At 41.5% G+C, this 18,930-nt stretch overlaps 1 protein-coding gene across 1 annotated transcript in view; it reads right to left on the bottom strand.

Annotated features, from left to right (window-relative positions):
* KNDC1 (kinase non-catalytic C-lobe domain containing 1) overlaps positions 1-18,930 on the bottom strand; it is a 113,134-nt gene that overhangs the window by 75,374 nt on the left and 18,830 nt on the right. The gene's annotated exons all lie outside the window — the stretch shown is intronic.

Genomic DNA, 18,930 nt, shown 5'->3' on the forward strand with positions numbered 1-18,930 from the left:
TAGATACCAAAAAGGAGGGATTGACTCAGGGAGTCATTCCCAATTTTGGCTTTTGCGCCCCTGGCTAAGAGCAGCCAGGGGCACTTATGACAGCAGCAAATGGTGCAGTGCAAAAGGACTGCTAACCATGCCCATCTTATTACCAATTTATGGTGTGGTAGATGGTACAATATGGCTGGTAACCATCTCTGCTGTCATGCAAAAGCAAAAGCATGCTGCTGTGTAGCGCTGCTGAACCGCCTCTGTCAGCGGCATCTAGTACACATACGGTGACAGGCACAAAAGGCAAAACAGGCTCCATGGTTTCCACGCTGTGGCGTCTGCCAGGGCAATCCAGGGAAAACGGGCTTGAAATGATTGTCTGCTGTAGTTTTCCCGGAGGAAGGGATGACTGACGACATTTACCCAGAACCACCCGCGAAAATGGTTTTTGCCCCATCAGGCACTGGGATCTCAACCCAGAATTCACAGAGACAGATTAGACTGTGTTCATTCTTCGCAAAAATTTATCTTGGCAAGGAATTCACTCCCTTTTTCCCATCACACAGCTTGGACTGTCTCCAGACCCGCCACAGCATCCCCCTCACAGAGGCTGGCAAAGATTAGGCGGCGAAATAAAAAGACACGGGACGAGATGTTCGCTGAAATTATGGGGTGCTCCCGAGATGACGCGGACCAGCAGAGCCAGTGGAGGGAGACCCTCTCTCTGTACCAGCGCTCACTCAGCGAATGGGAGGAGAGGTGGGGTGAGGAAGACAAGCAGGCGACTCAAACGCTGCTTGGACTAATGAGAGAGCAAACGGACATGCTCCTGCGCCTTGTGCATGTTCTGCAGGACCTCAAGCAGGAGGACAGAGCCCCCCTGCAGTTATCTGCAACCGCCCTCCCCCGCCACAAAGTCCCATACCCCCCTCACCCAAAATAACCAGAAGGAGGGGCTCCAGAGGCCGTGTAAACTGTCACTGCACCCCAGCAGAGTGCTCAAGTACCCAAAAGCTCTCATACCCTACATTTTGAAAAGTCCTTTCCTTCCCGCCTCACCCAAGCCCCCATCCCAGTTTCATCCCCTAACTGTCTAGTTGATAATAAAAAATACTTTGCTGTTAATTACTGTTTCCGTCATGTTCTTTTAGAGGAGACTGTGTTTGAAGGGGGGGAAGGGGGTTGGTAATTTGACAGGACAATCACCTTTACCAGGGTACAGACATGGGGGCAGGATCAGCAGCAGGTCACACACACACTGCAGTCAGTACGCACCCTGGTCGGTATGGGAGATGGTTTGCAGGTTCTGTGTGGGTGGGGGGGTACGTGACTTTGTAGCGGGGGAGGGGAATTACAGATCTCATGCAACGGTCCCTGTCCTGGACCACAGAGCCACGCAGCAGAGGAATCTGCATCCGTCCTTCCCCGCCAAAAGGCCACATAGCCCCCGCACACAGAGTGCCAAAAAGGAGGGATGGCAGGCTTCGTTGAAACATCCAGTCCGGCACTGCAGACCGCTCTGGGAGCAGGAGCCTGTCATTCCTCGAGTTTACAGGCGGTCTTTACATCACTGCACACCCTACCCAGCACAGTCCGTGTCCCAGTTTCAACCCTGTAATGCAAAGTCATCAATAAAGAAACCTTTGTAAAGTTACAGTGGAACATGTATTTTATTTTTAAACGTGTGTTGGAAGTTGGGGAAGCGGGGTGGGCGGGGTATGTAACTGCAGATGCTAGTCAACAGTCACTTGGTAAAGAAACGGGCAGCTTCAGCTTCTCTGTAAAGAAACTGCACAGTCACAGGTCACGCTGCTCGCTGCTCGCTGGTACTTGAAGAGTTCCTTGTCGCTGTGAAAGGCGCCTGCACAGAGCTTCACGAGCCAGGGCATTAGCGGGTAGGCTGGGTCCCCGACGATCACTATAGGCATCTGCACATCCCCAAGACTTATTTTGTGGTCCAGGAAGAAACTACCTTCCTGCAGGCGTCTAAACAGACCAGAGTTCCTGAAAACACGCACGTCATGAACTTTGCCTGGCCACCCGACGTTGATGTTGGTAAAACGTCCCCCATGGTCCACCAGTGCTCGCAGCACCATTGAAAAGTAGCCCTATTTCTCAGCAGCTGAGTGTGGAAGAGGTGGACGATAAGGTGCGAGGAGTTGACAACGGCCATAACTGCAGCAGGATCCGTGCTCAAAGTGCTGTGGCGCCCGCGCTGTCACTGAGCAGAAAAGTGCACGAACAGATTGCCCGCAGGCGCTTTCAGGGAGGGAGGGAGGGAGGGCGTGATTGACGGTTCAATGACGACAGTTACCCAAAACCACCCTCGACACATTTTTCCCCCCAGCATGCATTGGGGGGGAAATCCCAGGATTCCAATGGGCAGTGGGGAGTGCGGGAACTGTGGGATAGCTTCCCACAGTGCACCGCTTCCAAAGTCGACACTGGCCCCGTTACTGTGGACTCACACAGTCGAACTAGTGTATTTAGTGTGGATACACAACTTCAACTTCATAAGGTCGATTCCACAAATTCGAATTAAGTTGATTCGAAATAGTCTTGTAGTGTAGACGTACCCTAAGAGAATTGAACATTCCTTAGAATTTACTCAACTGTTTTGCAGAAAATTGTCTCAATTAGCTATCTTTTCCATCACACCTAGAAACATCATTCTTTTCCCCCCCCAAATCCACCACTGCACTATTAAGTGGATGAGAATAATGGATGAGAATAATGTCAGCCATGTTTTGAACGTCTCAGACATAAGTCTAGATAAGAATATTAGAAAATATTTACAGTTTTGAATGGAGGGAGAAACTGCAACTAAACACAAAGAACTGGCTCTATTCACTCTCCTTCTGCCACTTAACTAAAGTTGGCACAGACTAAAGTTAGTGCTAGGTAACCAAGAAAAAACACAATGTATACTAAGGATCATTGATAGTCTGGTAGAATCCCTGTGATAAGATGGGAAACACTGACATCACTGGTAAAAAGCTATGCAAACAACAAGTCTGGGTGCCTAAAACATGAATAGCAAGATGATGGGAGCAATCATTTCTGAACTCTCACTAGTCTCCCAGCCATACCACTACTCCACTTCCAAACATGGGGATGAATCCCCCGCTAACACTAATAGGACTACCCCCAGTATAAGTGCTACACCCTGTAGTAAATGTTTACAGGATCAGGCTCTTAGTAGCATTCTTATAAGGCAAAATAGCTGTAAAAGAAACAAGGAACAACAGTCTTCTGAAGAAAGTATTTTTTTCACTGAAGAAAGTATTTTTTCTACTAGCCTAGAATTTGGTTTTATAGCCAGTTTTGTAGACTGAATTACAAACCAGTGAACAGCATATGATATATCAAGCTGTAAAACTTATTCCTTTACTTTGAGGTTGGATGTTTCATTTCTGAAAGTAAAAATGATTTTATGTTTCTCTTTGGAAAACAGAACACCTGAAACTGAACAACCATCACCAAAAAGGAACAAGAAAATACTGAGATAAATCCTTCACCTTTTTATATTGTTATGTTTGGAACATAGCAATAGACTGAGCTTTTTGGATATGCTGAACATTCAATATACAAGCAGCAAAGAATCCTGTGGCACCTTATAGACTAACAGACGTTTAGTCTATAAGGTGCCACAGGATTCTTTGCTGCTTCTACAGAACCAGACTAACACGGCTACCCCTCTGATACTATTCAATATACAATGGCAGATTAATACCCAGTAAATAATCACAAGTATAAAAAAGTTATTCTATACATTTCTGTATGCATGAATACCAAATAAGCGGTAACACACTGCACCATTGTGTTCCATAAAGCATATCTCAGTATGGCCTTCCTCAAAATTAGCAGTTTTACAAGAACAGCTTAGTTATGCTCTAAAATTTGGAAAGTCTTCAACATACACGTATTTACATTTAATAGACTTTGACAATATATTTAATTGTGTAATTACAGAATCTCTATAAAAGCAAGTTACTGTCACTCTAAAGTGAGTGTGTCAGAATATTAGAGAAACTGATACTAATGTGTGTGGGGCAGGAAGCCCTATCATTCAGGAAGCACTAGCAACTGGGACAACCAATAAAAAAAATTCTATGAAGCAAGATTTAAAAAACAAACAAACAAACAAACCCCCCAAATGGCATTTTTAGTTCCTCTACCTGGTGAAAGTCAATTTTAACACAACATATTTTGCTCAACACATTTCAAGAGATCCTGGAATGGAATTAATATAATATGGTTCTAACAATTTATATACATTTTAAGGCTCAGTAATGCAGCAATGGTTAGGGGAAAGCTTGATATGGAGAGCACTTGGGGGACTAACTTGGGCACTTACTCATCCTGTAAATAATGAATAAGATACAATAGTAACAATATTCTGAAAGTTACCTGAATCTGTAGCACTCAGTATGTTCTTTACAAAAAAAAAAAGGTTATTTCAGAGCTACAGCTATGGAAGGACAATTTATTTACTCTAAGTCTTCAACCTACACTGCCAGAAAGGTTTGCTTCTTTGGATTAGCTGTTCAGCCCAATAAACACATAAGAAACACATAAGAAAGCTCCGAGAACCCTCTCCTGCCACATTTAAACTACAGTGCCTTTCAGCACAGCAACTAAGTTAATAGGCCACAGAGAGGAGTCTAGATCATTTCCTATTAATGAAATTTAAATACACAATGCACTAGATTGTCTGTCTAATTTAGAACATAAAGTCCTTGGGGGAGTGTGTTCATGCGTGTCTTTTGTAAAGAAATGAATGCACAAGTTACATTCAAGTAAAAAACAAAAAACAAAAAAACCCCACAAGTGTTTACCATAACGGTGTCCATAGAAGCAGACTGACATACCCACAAGATTCCACTTCAGGATCAAGAATGAGGAAGAGGTTGACTGAGTAAAAGATTTGCCTTTAATAAAGCAAATATTTTCAGTAATAAACTGAACACTAAAAAAACTGGTCAAGGACATTACTTTTCAACTACAGTATTTCCTTTCAAGTTTGCTGTACAGTAACTCCTCGGTTAACGTTGTAGTGATGTTCCTGAAAAATGCGACTTTAAGCAAATTCAATTTCCCCATAAGAATTAATGTAAATGGGGGGTGGGGAGGTTAGGTTCCAGGGAATTTTTTTTCACCAGACAAAAAACTATATATATATATATATATATATATACACACACATACACACACACACACATACATACACACACAGTATAAGTTTTAAACAATCTAATACTGTACACAGCAATGATGATTGTGAAGCTTGGTTGAGGTGGTAAAGTTTGAGGGTGGGATATTTCCCAGGGAATGCCTTACTGCTAAATGATGAACTAGCATTTGGCTGAGCCCTCAAGGGTTAACACATTGTTGTTAATGTAGCCTCACACTCTACAAGGCAGCACGAATGGAGGAAGTGGAGACAGCATGGCTGACAGAGACAGAGAGACACACCCTGTGTGTGGGACAGAGAGAGAGAGATGTGCATTGCCCCTTTAAGTACGCTGACACCACTCTAAGTACATTGCCTTTAAAAGATCAGGAAGTTGAGACAGCAGCTGCAGCCAGCAAACTCTCTCCATCCTGAGCCCTGTCATGTCCCCACCCTGCTCTATATGGAGAAAGCGGAGGGCAGGAGTAGGGGTGAGGGGTACACCCTGACATTAGCTCGTCTTCCCCCCTCCCCTGCACAGCAGGCAGGAGGCTCTTGGGCGCAGTTCTAAGGCAGAGGGCAGGAGCAGCACATGGCAGTGGGGGGAGGGACAGCTGAACTGCCGGCAATCAGTAGCCTGCTGGGCAGCTGCTGCACGGGAACTTAGGGGAGCGGGGAGTGATAGGGGGCTGCTGGTCCACCCTGTTTCCAAGTCCCCACCTGCAAGCTGCAACGGCCGGTCTTCCTGCAAGCAGTGGACAAAGCAGGCGGCTGCCAAACAACATAATAAGGGAGCATTGCACAACTTTAAATGAGCACGTCCCCTAATTGATCAGCAACGTAACAACAAAGCAATGTTAACCGGGATGACTGTAAGTGAGGAGTTACTGTAGTAGGTACAAAGTGAAGATATTCTTGTGGCTTTTTTCCCCACCTGAAGCCTCTTCTGTGTCTGGTGGGAATGGGAAAGACGAGGGAGCACAGGGTGGGTGTAGGGGTAAGCCATCGGCCTCACCTCCAACAACTCATCATTGCCGGATTCACAGAGGAGACCCATTGGCTTCCCCTTTAAAGTGCATAATGGGCACCTTCTAGATGTGGATGGCCAGTATTTGGCACCCTTTTGGCTCCATCCCTTTAAACAGTTTTCCATTTTCCTCCCTTTACATAGGTGTGCTGCATGTCCTCTAGTAGAAGGGCTGGGCCAATCACCCTTTCAGGGGGTCAGGAAGGGATTTCCACTCCACATATTATAATTGGCACAGCTGTGCTGCTCCCCACCACCCCCAGGAGTCTGGTTTTCAAAACATCAGTTTTAATTGTTGCAAATTGTGGTGAGTTTCCTGTGCCAATTGCAGCCTAACATAAGTCAATCTGGGGCCTTTCACTCCAGGTAGGGATTTTTCAAAGGCGTTTGTTTGGGCATTAATTTAGAACAGTGTGGGTGCCACTCTGTCTTGTGCAGTTTGAGGCTCTTCTCATCTTAAAATTCCTATCTCACACCAGAAACAGGGCAGACACTTTAGCTATCCAAAGGTAAAGACAATAAAGAAATGCATCAAGGGAGAAATAAGACCTTTCTCCATATTTGGGTTTCTTGATCCCTCTGCTTGAAATCTATACTGGAAGTGTCCAGCTAGGTAGTTATGCACTGGGGTGCTGTGACTGTAAATTAAGTTAATGGTTAGTTAAATGAAGTTGCAGCCACTGCATTTAACCCATACTGCTGTGTCTCTGTGTCCGCATTCATAGAATTCGAACACCGAACAAGGAATAGGCAGCTGTATCTGACGAATGCTTAATATATAGTCTATAGAAAGGACCTTGATTGGAAAATCTCAGGGGAAGTGAAAACATGTATTGTACCACATATGTGGAATCATTATCATCCAGGAATTAAGTTGCAGAGGCAAATGAAACTGCATTTATCTTACATTTTCAGCCATATCACCTGTACTCTGCCCATACTCCAGGATTAAAATTGGTTTAAGAACAACCATCCACAAAAGTGTTGATCCACAAATGCGAGACCACCCTTTCCCCTCTGCCCCCAGAAATAAGTTACCCTGGGCCAAAGGTTGGAGTAAGCAATCATCAGTCAAGCACTAAGCTGCAGGTTTAAGAGGTGATCTACAAAGGATTTAAAAATCTACCAATTAGAACTGTCCTCCTACCCTCCTTCATTCTTTAAAAACAATCTCATGTTTCACCTTAGAAGCATCAAGTCTGGTTTTCCCTGATTTTGGTGAAAGCCTTACTGGGGACTTCAGATGTTTATTGTGAACTCTGACACTTTAATTGAAGAGTAAGGGGTTGTTGGGTCCTTAACAAGACATCCATTGTTCTAAATGCAAAATTGTCAATAAAGCCTTAATACTAGACTACTCTGTATTTGGTATTTAGTTTAAATGAATTACATGTATTGTGTATCACACCCCCTTTCACAGAACTCCATTGTAAAGTTTTTCCATAAGTCTGAGATATTAGCAAATGTTGGTATGTTCCATTTGTATTTATAAAATATCTTTAAAGATCCTACTTGGTTTGCAAAGGAAGGATCTAAAACCTAACGACTACTTTGTCAGAGTACATATGGCAGACTGTCACTCATACATATTAAGTGTACCACTTCTTTTTGGAAATAGATCTGGGGTAAAATGGTAACAGAATGCATTTTTACAATCATCCACTTGATGGAGTTTTCCCCAAGTTTATAAGAACCACTCTTATAAAGGATATGGACAGAAGATTTGGTGCTTCTGGGGCAAATTTAGGCCCCTAGTTTATACTTTGGGAGTTTACTGGCTTTAAGAACTTTCACTGAAGATTTTTCTTAACAAAAGTTTTATAGGTAAATGCAGAGACTGATTTATGAACATAAACAATTATTATAGGATATGAATATGGTACATTTCTTACTCTTTTCTGAAGACTAGCTATTTGGTTCAGAGATTAAAATAGATATAAAAGAGTATGTCACTAACTTCTACCCAGAATGAGTATGGACATTAGCATTTAATAAACTCACTACCTGCTTAAGATGACATGAAACGAGGAGTACCATAACAGCATTGTCACGATAACTAAAAATCTGTGCACTCAGTTTCCTTTTCAGAACATAACATAACCCTGTTCAGTTACACATGGTGAAAGACTGCCTGTTGTCTTAGAGAGAGATTACATTTGAGGTTGAATTAACAAACAAAAATACAGTAGGTGTGCAAAATGTCATTTGGCAATATGGACTTATATGGACTAAGCACGCTACATATTACCAATGGCGTAGCTCTAGAAGATTAAAAGAGTTAGTGTGGACTTTCAGAGTTTAATGAGATGTCCGGCAAACTTTTAATCAAATTAAATCAAATTCCAGTTGATCCATGGAGTTTCAGCTCTTCTCTGACACATTTCTTGAAAATGACCATTCAACAGCTTTTTGAAGCTGTTCATGAAAAAATATTTGTGAATGCAAGTAAGTGACATCAGATTCACATCACCATAGGTATGTAAAGCATTAATCACATATCTTTCATCACAGGACACTGAGAAATCTTAATCTACTAGTCGTCATGCATGCATTATTAAACAAAAACCTCAACATAAACTGCCTGCAGTAGGAATTGCTTTGCAAGTTTCATTGGAAGTCTCAAACCCCTGTATTAAATTATGCCCAGCCAGTGGTGGCAACATGGTACAGTATAATCACTATGGAATGGCAATTAGGCATACCACACTTTGGTCACTGCTTCAGCTTTGAACAATGACTCTTGGTCCTGAAAACAGATTAGCAGTCACTCATTCAGACACTTCAGCTCTTCTAGGAAGGTGAGAAAAATCCCAGCCTCAAAAAGAAAATTTCTGTAACATCGGATTCATGAAACCTAGAGTTGAAAGAGACCTATTGACCCTTTTGCATGTCAGACTCACTTGTTGCAGCTTGTCTGAAGTTTGTATGTAAGTTCTTTGAGGCAGGGACCATCTTTTACTATGTGTTTGTATAGCATCTAATACAATAGGGCCCCCAATCACAATTGGGGCTTTAGGCACTACTGAAATAGAAATAAATAAATAGGGTGGGAATAAGGGAGAAGGAAGGATACAAGACAGCATTAAGAATGCCCAATAGATGAACATTGTTTCCACCCCAGCTGTGAACAACAGAAGACCACCCTTGCCCCTCCCTGCATACATATTTTCCTTAGAAGCGCAACAAATTCTACAAGAAAAGGAACTTAGCCCTGGTCTACACTAGGAATTTAGGTCGAATTTACAATGATAGGGTCTAAATCAGCTGTTACCACTCAAGAAAAACAATTAATAAGACTGGGACTTTTCAGCTTGGAAAAGAGGCAGCTAAGGGGGGATATGATAGAGGTCTATAAAATCATGAATGGCATACAGAAAGTAAATAAGTAAGTGTTATTTACTCCGTCTCATAATACAAGAACAAGGGCCACCAAATGAAATTAATAGGTAGCAGGTTTAAAACAAACACAAGAAAGTATTTTTTCATGTAACACACTGTCAAGCTCGAACTCCTTGCCAGAGGGTGTTGTGAAGGCCAATACTATAACGGGGTTCAAAAGGGATCTAGATAGATTCATGGAAGATGAATGGGGGGAGGGATAGCTCAGTGGTTTGAGCATTGGCCTGCTAAACCCAGAGTTGTGAGTTCAATCCTTGAGGGGGCCACTTAGGGATCTGGGGCAATAATTGGTCCTGCTAGTGAAGGCAGGGGGCTGGACTCGATGACCTTTCAAGGTCCCTTCCAGCTCTAGGAGATTGGTATGTCTCCAATTATAAATAAATAAGATAGGTCCATCAATGGCTGATGGGCAGGAATGGTGTCCCTAGCCTCTGTTTGCCAGAAGCTGGGATTGGGTAACAGGGCATGGATCACTTGATGATAACCTGTCTGTTCATTCCCTTTGGGGCCACTGTCAGAGGACAGGATACTAGGCTTGATGGACCTTTGGTCTGACCCAGTATGGCCATTCTTATGTTCATCTACATATCTATCGGGCAGAGGGTCTGTTTCTCCAGTTGGCCTGCCTTATCTGGACACTTTTAGCAGGTCCTGGTCGTTGCTCCACCAGTTGTCTCCACTGCCCTGCTCCTCCCTGCATACATACTTTCCTTAGAACCGCAACAAATTCTACAAGAAAAGGAACTTAGAAATATGGTCACCTACAATGAATTTAGAAGAGAAGAAATACAGTGTCCCTCAGCATCATACGTAATGTAATAGTCCCATTATTTTTGTCTTGTTTCATAACAGAGAGAACAAAAGGCTTCCTGCATAAGCAAAATGTAATTACTTTGAAATATTGTATTATGAATAAAAAATCATATATTTTGCACCTTAGATGTGATAGAAAATTAGTCTGCAAATAAAAATCCTAAACAGTAGAATACTCAAACTACTTTCTAGTTATTGAATTGCTGAAACAAACTGTAGGATAATTGTATACCTATATTCAGGGTTATGTTTTTTTAAAAATTTACTCTGGTAATCATTCAGATTTAATTTGTTTGCAAAAAGCTGAAGTGTCCAAAAAGTATTTGAAAGCTATTTACTCAAAAAATATTTCTGCAGGGGGGAAATATGGAATTACAGCCCGGGAGTAATCAAATAATCCACTAGTGGTTGAAATTTACAGGCAATTTATTTCACTACTCAGATTGACTTTTTTATTGGCCTAACATCTAAATGAAAGCTTGCAAGTCTTAACTTGTTCTTTTGTGAAATGTCAAGCAATCAATTTGCATTGCACAACATTAGTAATTCTTTGCAGTCATTAAAGTCTAAAAACAGAGCTGGAACAAAATAAAGAGAAATGAGACAACCTAGTTTAACTGACAAGTTATATAACACATATGGTATAATATTTGTGAATTACATAGTGTATACCATGATCTCTAGGCACATAATACTGTTGTGTTTCAATTGCCCCTAAACTAAGTAGTCCCTGCTTATTCACTCAATATCATAGCTGATGAGTCAAGCTCCTTCGGTTTTAAGGCCTTATAAAAGGTTCTCACACTTTTCACTATTAATACTTCTATTGTCCTATGCATTTACAAAGCGGTCTATTTTTAAAGATTTCTCTAATTTCAATAACTTTATCTGAAAGCCAGGAGTATAACCAAAAAATCTAAATAAGTCTGGAGGCAGGGGCAGGGTGGCCAGGTGCCCGGTTTTCAACTGAAAAGTCTGGTTGAGATGGGGACCTGACTCTGTCCAGTCGGATGTACTGATCAGACACTCAAAGTCCGGTTACTGCAGGTGGTGGAGGCGCCGGGTCATCACTCGCACCAGCCCCTACTCAGCCAGGGCCGCCACCTACCTGTGTCAGGCAGCTGTGGCTCAAAGCCCTGGCTGGCTCCACGGATGAGACCCTCCTGATCTGGGGGTGGGGGAGGGGTGAAGAGGTGTTAGCAGCCAGTGACGGGGGAAAAGAGGGGAAGAGGCAGCACTGTTGGACTGTCTAGTTTTTAAATATGACAAAGTTGGCAACCCTGGGCAGGGGAAGCACAACAAGATTGGATGCAGTGGGTAGACTGATATGGAAGGACAGAAAGTGGTATCTACAATTGAAAACTAAGATATTTCAATGTGCCAACTCTTTTCCAAGACACCTTATTCAGATTTTCCATCTGGAGTACAATAAAGTGCCAGACATTTCTGTCTTGATTTATAAGATCCAGGCTAGTCTAGACACACTTTCATTTTAAGCAGACTCAGTTATACAAAATTATGGTTGTCACATTTCAGAATGCTATTCTGTTCAGTGAGGCAGATCTTCCCCCATTAACATTAGGAGTCACGCATGAACAATAGCAATAGGATTTTAAAAGAAAACAAGCTTTGCAAACATTAATAACTGTGGGTGCCCATCATTAACCCACTAAGTCCCTACAATAATCACACAGACTGCCACATTCTCTCAGGGGCAAAAGGGGTACAAAGGACCTCTTGGTAGCAGAACCAATGAGGGAGAAAGGCAATAAATATTTCAAGAGGGACCTCTTTATAGCTTAGATACCTGCAGTATGGACTGAAGTTTCACAGGGAGCACCCCACATAGCAGAACATGGAGTGGGGGGAGAGGGAGGAAAGGAGATCATGGACAGACCAAGGATGTTGGAACTGTCACCACTGGGTCCCCTGGTCTCTCTGACCTCTTCCTCCCAGTAAGTCCCTCGGCCCACGCCGCTTCCAGCAGCTCCCATTGGCCCGGAGCAGCCATCCGCGATCGGCCGGACCTGCGGACGGGGCAGGTAAACACACCAGCCCGGCCTGCCAGGGGCTTTCCCTACACAAGCGGTGATCCCTGTTTGAGAAACCCTGGACTTATGCTTTCCAGGCATAAAGAGCCACTATGTATCTTCAGTTCTAATGATTTACTTTACATTATGGAAATAAAACCAAGAACAAAAGTAAACCTCCATTACAGAGCAGAGTGTGTGTTTCCTCTAACGTGCTGAATCAACTCTGCCTCACATAATGGTAGCTGACCTCACTGATGGGCAAAGTCCTAAAGACTAAAAGCTGTGGTACACTAAAATGTCAACAAAAGTTATAACGCTACATACCACACAGACTTCTTCATAGTTTGGGCCTGAAAGCCACAGACTAACTACTAATATAGTGCCAGTAGTGAATTAGTAAAACAGCTGTTGTGGGCTCAGAACTGCTCCCATAAAAATGGAAGCCATATTGACAGCTGGCTGAAAGGTCAAACCCATAAAAGTCAGTTCACTTTTTTCATTTATTGGGAGACTGACATGTCTTACTACTTACCAAAAAAAAAAAATTGTATTCTTTCAAACTATTCAAAACCGTTTACTGGAGGGACATAGCCACTAAACAGCCTTAGCTTAGTTTACGGTAAATCTGCCAGCCTTTCATCTCCAGTAACTAGAGTTCTAATCCTGCCTCAAGTCAAAATGAATATTAGTTTGATGCCATTCTACAGTTGCCATTAGCGCACATAAAAGCCACCACACAATTCAGTGTGCTTGACAGTTTTTGTTTAGGAGAGACAGAGGACTGAAAAAACCCCAACTGTTACAGATAAAAATTTGTGCATAGGTCCCCGCAGGCTCAGGGCACTGCTATTAGTCACTTTCCAAAGCATTCACTTCACTTAAAAACCCTCTTGTGAAGGGTATACACACACAAGAGAGGTCCTCAGCCTGCAAACACTTAAGCTTGAATAATTTTACATATGCTATTAACTAGATGCACTGACTTAATGGCACTATTGAGCTATGTAAAGTTGCTCACTCATGTATTTGCACATTTGGGCCAAAGTGTAGAAAAAGCTACCTATGCCACCATTCTGACAGTACCCTTCTAGCCAGCAAAAATTGTGTATACACCTCAAATTTTGATGAATAAGGTCCCAATTGATTTCCCTGCTAAGGATTTGAAAGAGTAATCCAAGGAGTAATTAAGAAACTGCTGGGAATAGCATTACAATAAAACACCTGGATGCCTGAAAGACCAGACAGGAAAAATTAGAAAACTCATTTTAGAAGCTTCTTACATTCAAATTTTAAACTCACTCTGAAATTGTGAGCTTCACATCTACTTCTTTAGATGTATCAATAATTACCCAGAATACTTCCTCTCTACTTTTAAGGTGACTCTTTTGGTGTGAAACTGTTATCACTTAATTAACTAACAAGCACAATTTGTTCCCAATTGGCATAGTAAGAATGGGACCTAGAAAGCAGTTATACAACTGTTGAGCAGAAAATATTTATATTACCTCTCAAATTCATACCTGAATTAGATTTTTTTATTGTGCAAGGAAAAGTTAAAATTAGAGCTATCTACAAAAAATACTAAGAAAACACCTACACAACACATTTATCAATAAAAAAAAAATCCCACCAAGGCCCATGTGGTGCAAAGACAACCCTGAAACAGGGAAAGGTTAAATTTATCTGTGTTGACAAGTCGCCTATTTCAAGCTTGATTTAATAAAACCTGAATTCCTTTGTGTAGGAGACACATCACTCAAATGATAAATATGGACAAGTTTCTTTGTGGAACCTACATTAAGATTAGTGTTCTATTTTAAGCAAGTGAATTAAGAAATCCTCCCCACCTAACCCCTCACATTCTCCTCTACATGATAAATAAAACCCCCAAGAAAGATAAATATTTTTGAACACACACACTTTCTGAATCTTAGGAAAAATAAATGTTTCAAATTTGACCTAGCCATAGTATTAAATCGTGCATTTTTAAGGGATCCCAGTAGCCAAAATCCAGCATCAAGGATTGCAATCTTACATTTTGTCATTGGATATGAAAAGAGAGACGACAATACAATGTCTCTCATCCCAGATACATGATACATTTGTCCTTGTCTATTAAAATTTGATGTTAAAGCTCCAACTACATTTCCCATATTTCCTGAAGTGTCCATTGACTCAAGCTCTAAGGTGTTACCCTCACATATGGTTCACCAAACAGATGGAAGCTGCACATTAAAACAGAGCTTGAAGAGAGCTTCTCAGACCCAGGGCAAGGCACAGTCTCTTCCAGTCAACAGATAACCAAGAGAAACTAATTTCTTCTAGACCTCACTGCACAAACAGAACTACTTCTGCACAGAAAGAGCTCTCCCAACAGATTAAGAGGCTGTCAAAAAGGGTTAAGAAAATCTGATCATGCAGTTTTCTGCCTTTTGATGGCATTTCTCTGCAAAAAGAAAAAAAGATACAGACTGATAAATATGAATAGCCTAATATTTGAACATGAGTCCCTTAACAGCCAAATCTCACATGTAGACATATACAGTAAACTACCATGTAATATGCTTAAAGGCCAGTTTGAAAATCCAAATTCAACAGCCATACAATCTCAATTTGGGAACTGAAAGACCAAGATGTACTTTATTACAAATCTGTTATTTTGCTGGCCTCGTATTCTGCCTTCAGTTACATTTGTGCAAAACCAATACAAAAACAATGACAGAATATGTTAGTAAGAAGAGTTGGTTACTGGAACTTTGTTAACAATCTTATGCATGCACAGAATCTAACTCCCTCTTCCACAGCATTGCAGAGCTATTATAGTGAACCAAAATAAAAGTTGCAAGTTATTTTTGTCATGGAGGGAAGCAGGCACAACGCTGAATAAAATACAGGAAACTGAACTGTGGAGAATGGAGACAGACAGCTACAATACCTCTCTTCCCCAAGCAGCAGAATGAATTTAACAAGACTGATCAATTTCACTTATATTATTCAAGATTTTCTGGACAGCAGTCAACTACCAAGGATCATGTGAATTTCCTGTTACTGCTGGAGGAGCCTCACCAGGAAGCATACTGCATTTAACCACAGTGGAAGAGAACCCACAAGGAACTGTCAGAGGGGTAGAGTATCAGAAAAATTCCTTGCTTTACCTCCTATCAGAAAAAGTGTTCCACGGAATGAACAAAATAACTTCTGCCTCTTCCTTCCAGTGCCCCCGCCACGCACACATGCAGCTTAGGAGGAAAGAGATATCCTACATTTCACAGCAGTCAAAGAGGTGGCTTTGGAAAGGACAGGGAAGTAACAAGACAAAGCTTCTTCACACTTTCAGTAGTTATGGGGGGTGGGAGGGTGAATGTGACAGAGGCCCACTGATGGTTCATTACTCTGTCAGCAACTTTTGTCAGGCATGACATACTCACTACAACTAACTCACTGTTGTCATAATCTGTTCTAAAAGGAGTCACATATGGTTTCATATGCAAATTGGAAACACTCTGGTCCCCAAAATCATTGCATGGTGTATGTACAGGGTGTATATGATGAGTTGCAACTACGTGCTAGAGCTATGTTCTTAAAATGCATTTGGCTAGCAATGTATAAGCCCAATCTGCCCTAGACAAAGGAATATGTATTTGCTTGTCTGACCAGCCTGGTTGTCAGGCAGAGACAAACAAAGGTACAGTTACATGCAAGGCAGACTAGAATGGAAGATGGCCACTCTTGGCAGGGGATGGAAGTCACAGCTGCAGAAAACCTTCCTGTCTCCTGAAGCAAGGTCATTGAACTTTGGAAGATATAAGCAAGGACAGAAAGCCATTTTGGCATCCATTATAGAGCAGATACAAGAGACCAGGGCTCTTTTATACCTGAGAAAAGTGGAACCTTTCAACCAAGGGGGCTGAAAGTCTCTGAAAACTGAATATAGGTGAGAAAAACTTCTTTGAACAAAAGACTCTAGCTTGCTAAATTGAGTTTTGGTCTTAGCAGCATATTTAACTTTTATTTGTTTGTAGTCATTTCTATCCTTATTCCTTATACTTAGCATCACTTAAGCCTATATCCTTTTGTTAATAAACTTGTTAAATTTTTATTATAAGCCAAGTGCTCTGACTGAAGTGGAGGGTTCATCGATGCCAGTTAAGTTAATAAGCTGCATACTGTCTCTGTGTTCAGCAAGAGAGCTGAACACTACAGAGCAGACAGTTTGGGGAAAATTTAGGACAGAGGAGGTGTTGGGATCACCCTGCAAAAAGTAAGTAGGCAGTGAAAGCCGGGGTGTGACTTACATGCTCGTATTCTAGATGTAGGTGTCAGGGCTGTGAGCCACAGCATCATAGCATTTAAGGCACTCAGAGTTGCAGGGAAGATGGTGTCGCAACCCTTTACTTGTCTGGATTCAATCCCGAAGCGCCACTGGGTGGAATTTCAAATTTAGAGAGACACCTACAGTCAAGCTGACACAAAAGCTAGAGCCTCAAGCAAGGTATAGGGAGAGCAGCCTGGTAGAAGCCACAACATCATCAGGGTATTGCCTGAGACCACACTGGCAGACCCAGCACACAGACCCTGAACTCCCCCCCTACCCACTTCCTACCTCTGCCATCATACCCTATTGGGGATTTTATTCTCAAGACTTCACTATAGTTACAAAGTGTGGTAGGGTAAAAAATAAAATATAAACGACTACACTTTGTTTCCGTCTCTTAAAAAGGAAGAGATCACAGAGTTATCATCAATATTTGTGCTAAATGTTAAATCTGCTATAGGCAGAAAAAAAACATCAAGAAGTCCTGAATGCACATGTAGATTTGGATTAAACAGATCAGTTAGTTGGCACATAGGTGAAATGAACAGCTGTGCTATTAAAATATTATAAACCATGTTCACACATGGCAGACATCTAAGTCTTGCATCTAAATGCAAGATCACATGCTAGAAATGTGGGGCTGTCCTTCAGTGATCCACTGCCCCAGACTGAAGGGTAGTTTTGTGATATGGACAAACAGCCATTTGAAACTCGGCTGAAACTAGCAACACTTTTAACCCAAGGCAAGCTCCTATTATATTGAGTTGGTGATGGAAACAAATCTATTGAAGAACTCTCAGTAACACTCAACTATTTCTGTTGTGCCTCTCTTATTGGTCAAAATTCACTAATCACCATGCTAGCAAACTGTGATACAAGGGAAAGGGGAGGAGTGATAGGGGGAGCTGGGAAAATGTACAGTAGGTCAAACTTTTGATTTAGAGAAAAGAAACGTGTCTCAATATTAGTTCATATAGAATCTAAACTGTCCTTTTACCGTGCTGAGTAAACCTGCATTTTTTTAATATAAAAGCAGGCAAATATTGAAAGATAGCAAAAGACCAGATCAGGAATATAAACAATACTTGTAAGTAATAAGTGCCTTGAAATTAGTTTATTTCTCAGCCTCTTTTATAATAATGTGCACTTGATACTTTGTTTTCCAGAAATGCTACTGTCCACTAGAACCAGAGCAGTGTCCTTGTAAAACGTATGTTCATTTTTGGGGTAGGTCTTTAGGTCTGGAGTACCTGTTAAATATCCATAATGCATTCTGGAGTACCTCTGGGCCAGAAAAGCTCAAAATCTTTCATTTCCAAACTACTGGCCAGCCAGAGGCTTACACATGATGGCACACAAGACCAAGCTCACCAGAGGTAAAGGTCTTTGGACTCATGGAGAGAAGACAGGCTTGTGTAGGAAAGGAAAAAGGATGTAGATCTCAAAGAGCTGGCATGAGAATGCAAGACTTGAGTAAGACTTGATCAGATGCAAGCGGCCTATCTGGGCATAAGGAGTAGAGAAAATATTTATCACTCCAGACTTGAAGGAGCTGCAGGGACATCAATCTAAAGGAGAAAACTAAAAGTTTCAGTGCCTCTCAGGAAGGAATAGCCACCAACTATATCTTGCTCACCCAAAACAAGTCAGAATATAAAGAACATTATCACTGCCCTCCTAAGACAGTGTGCACCAAAAACTGGAAGTAGAGACTGTCAAGCCATTTGAGCTCTGATTGCCTACGTAATTGTAATGATTGCCAAGTGTTCATGGTGGTGGGTAGAGATGAAGAGGAACTCCTGTCCCTAAAGCTTCCAAAACTGTACTATACCAGACACATTTTATATATAATATGTGTGTGTGTGTGTATATGTATATGTGTGTATGTATTTGCTAAACAAGAGATAATTATAAACCAGATTATACAAAAGATAATCAAGCATCAAAATTAAGTTATTTATATTAGATTATGTGGAAACAAAATAGATTCCCTTGTATCTTGACTGACAACAAAACACGCTTCCCATTAAACCAATTTAGGTATTATCTAGAATACAAGCCAATAAAAACATTAAATAGTGTATCCAGGAATTTCAATAGAAAGGAACAAAACCAAACATTCTTGTAATACAGCAATGGGATGGCTGATTTGGGAGACTAATGAATTAGTGTAAACAATTTAGCACTA

The sequence above is a fragment of the Mauremys mutica genome, chromosome 7 (assembly GCF_020497125.1).
Source record: "Mauremys mutica isolate MM-2020 ecotype Southern chromosome 7, ASM2049712v1, whole genome shotgun sequence".
NCBI classification, from domain to species: Eukaryota; Metazoa; Chordata; order Testudines; family Geoemydidae; genus Mauremys; species Mauremys mutica.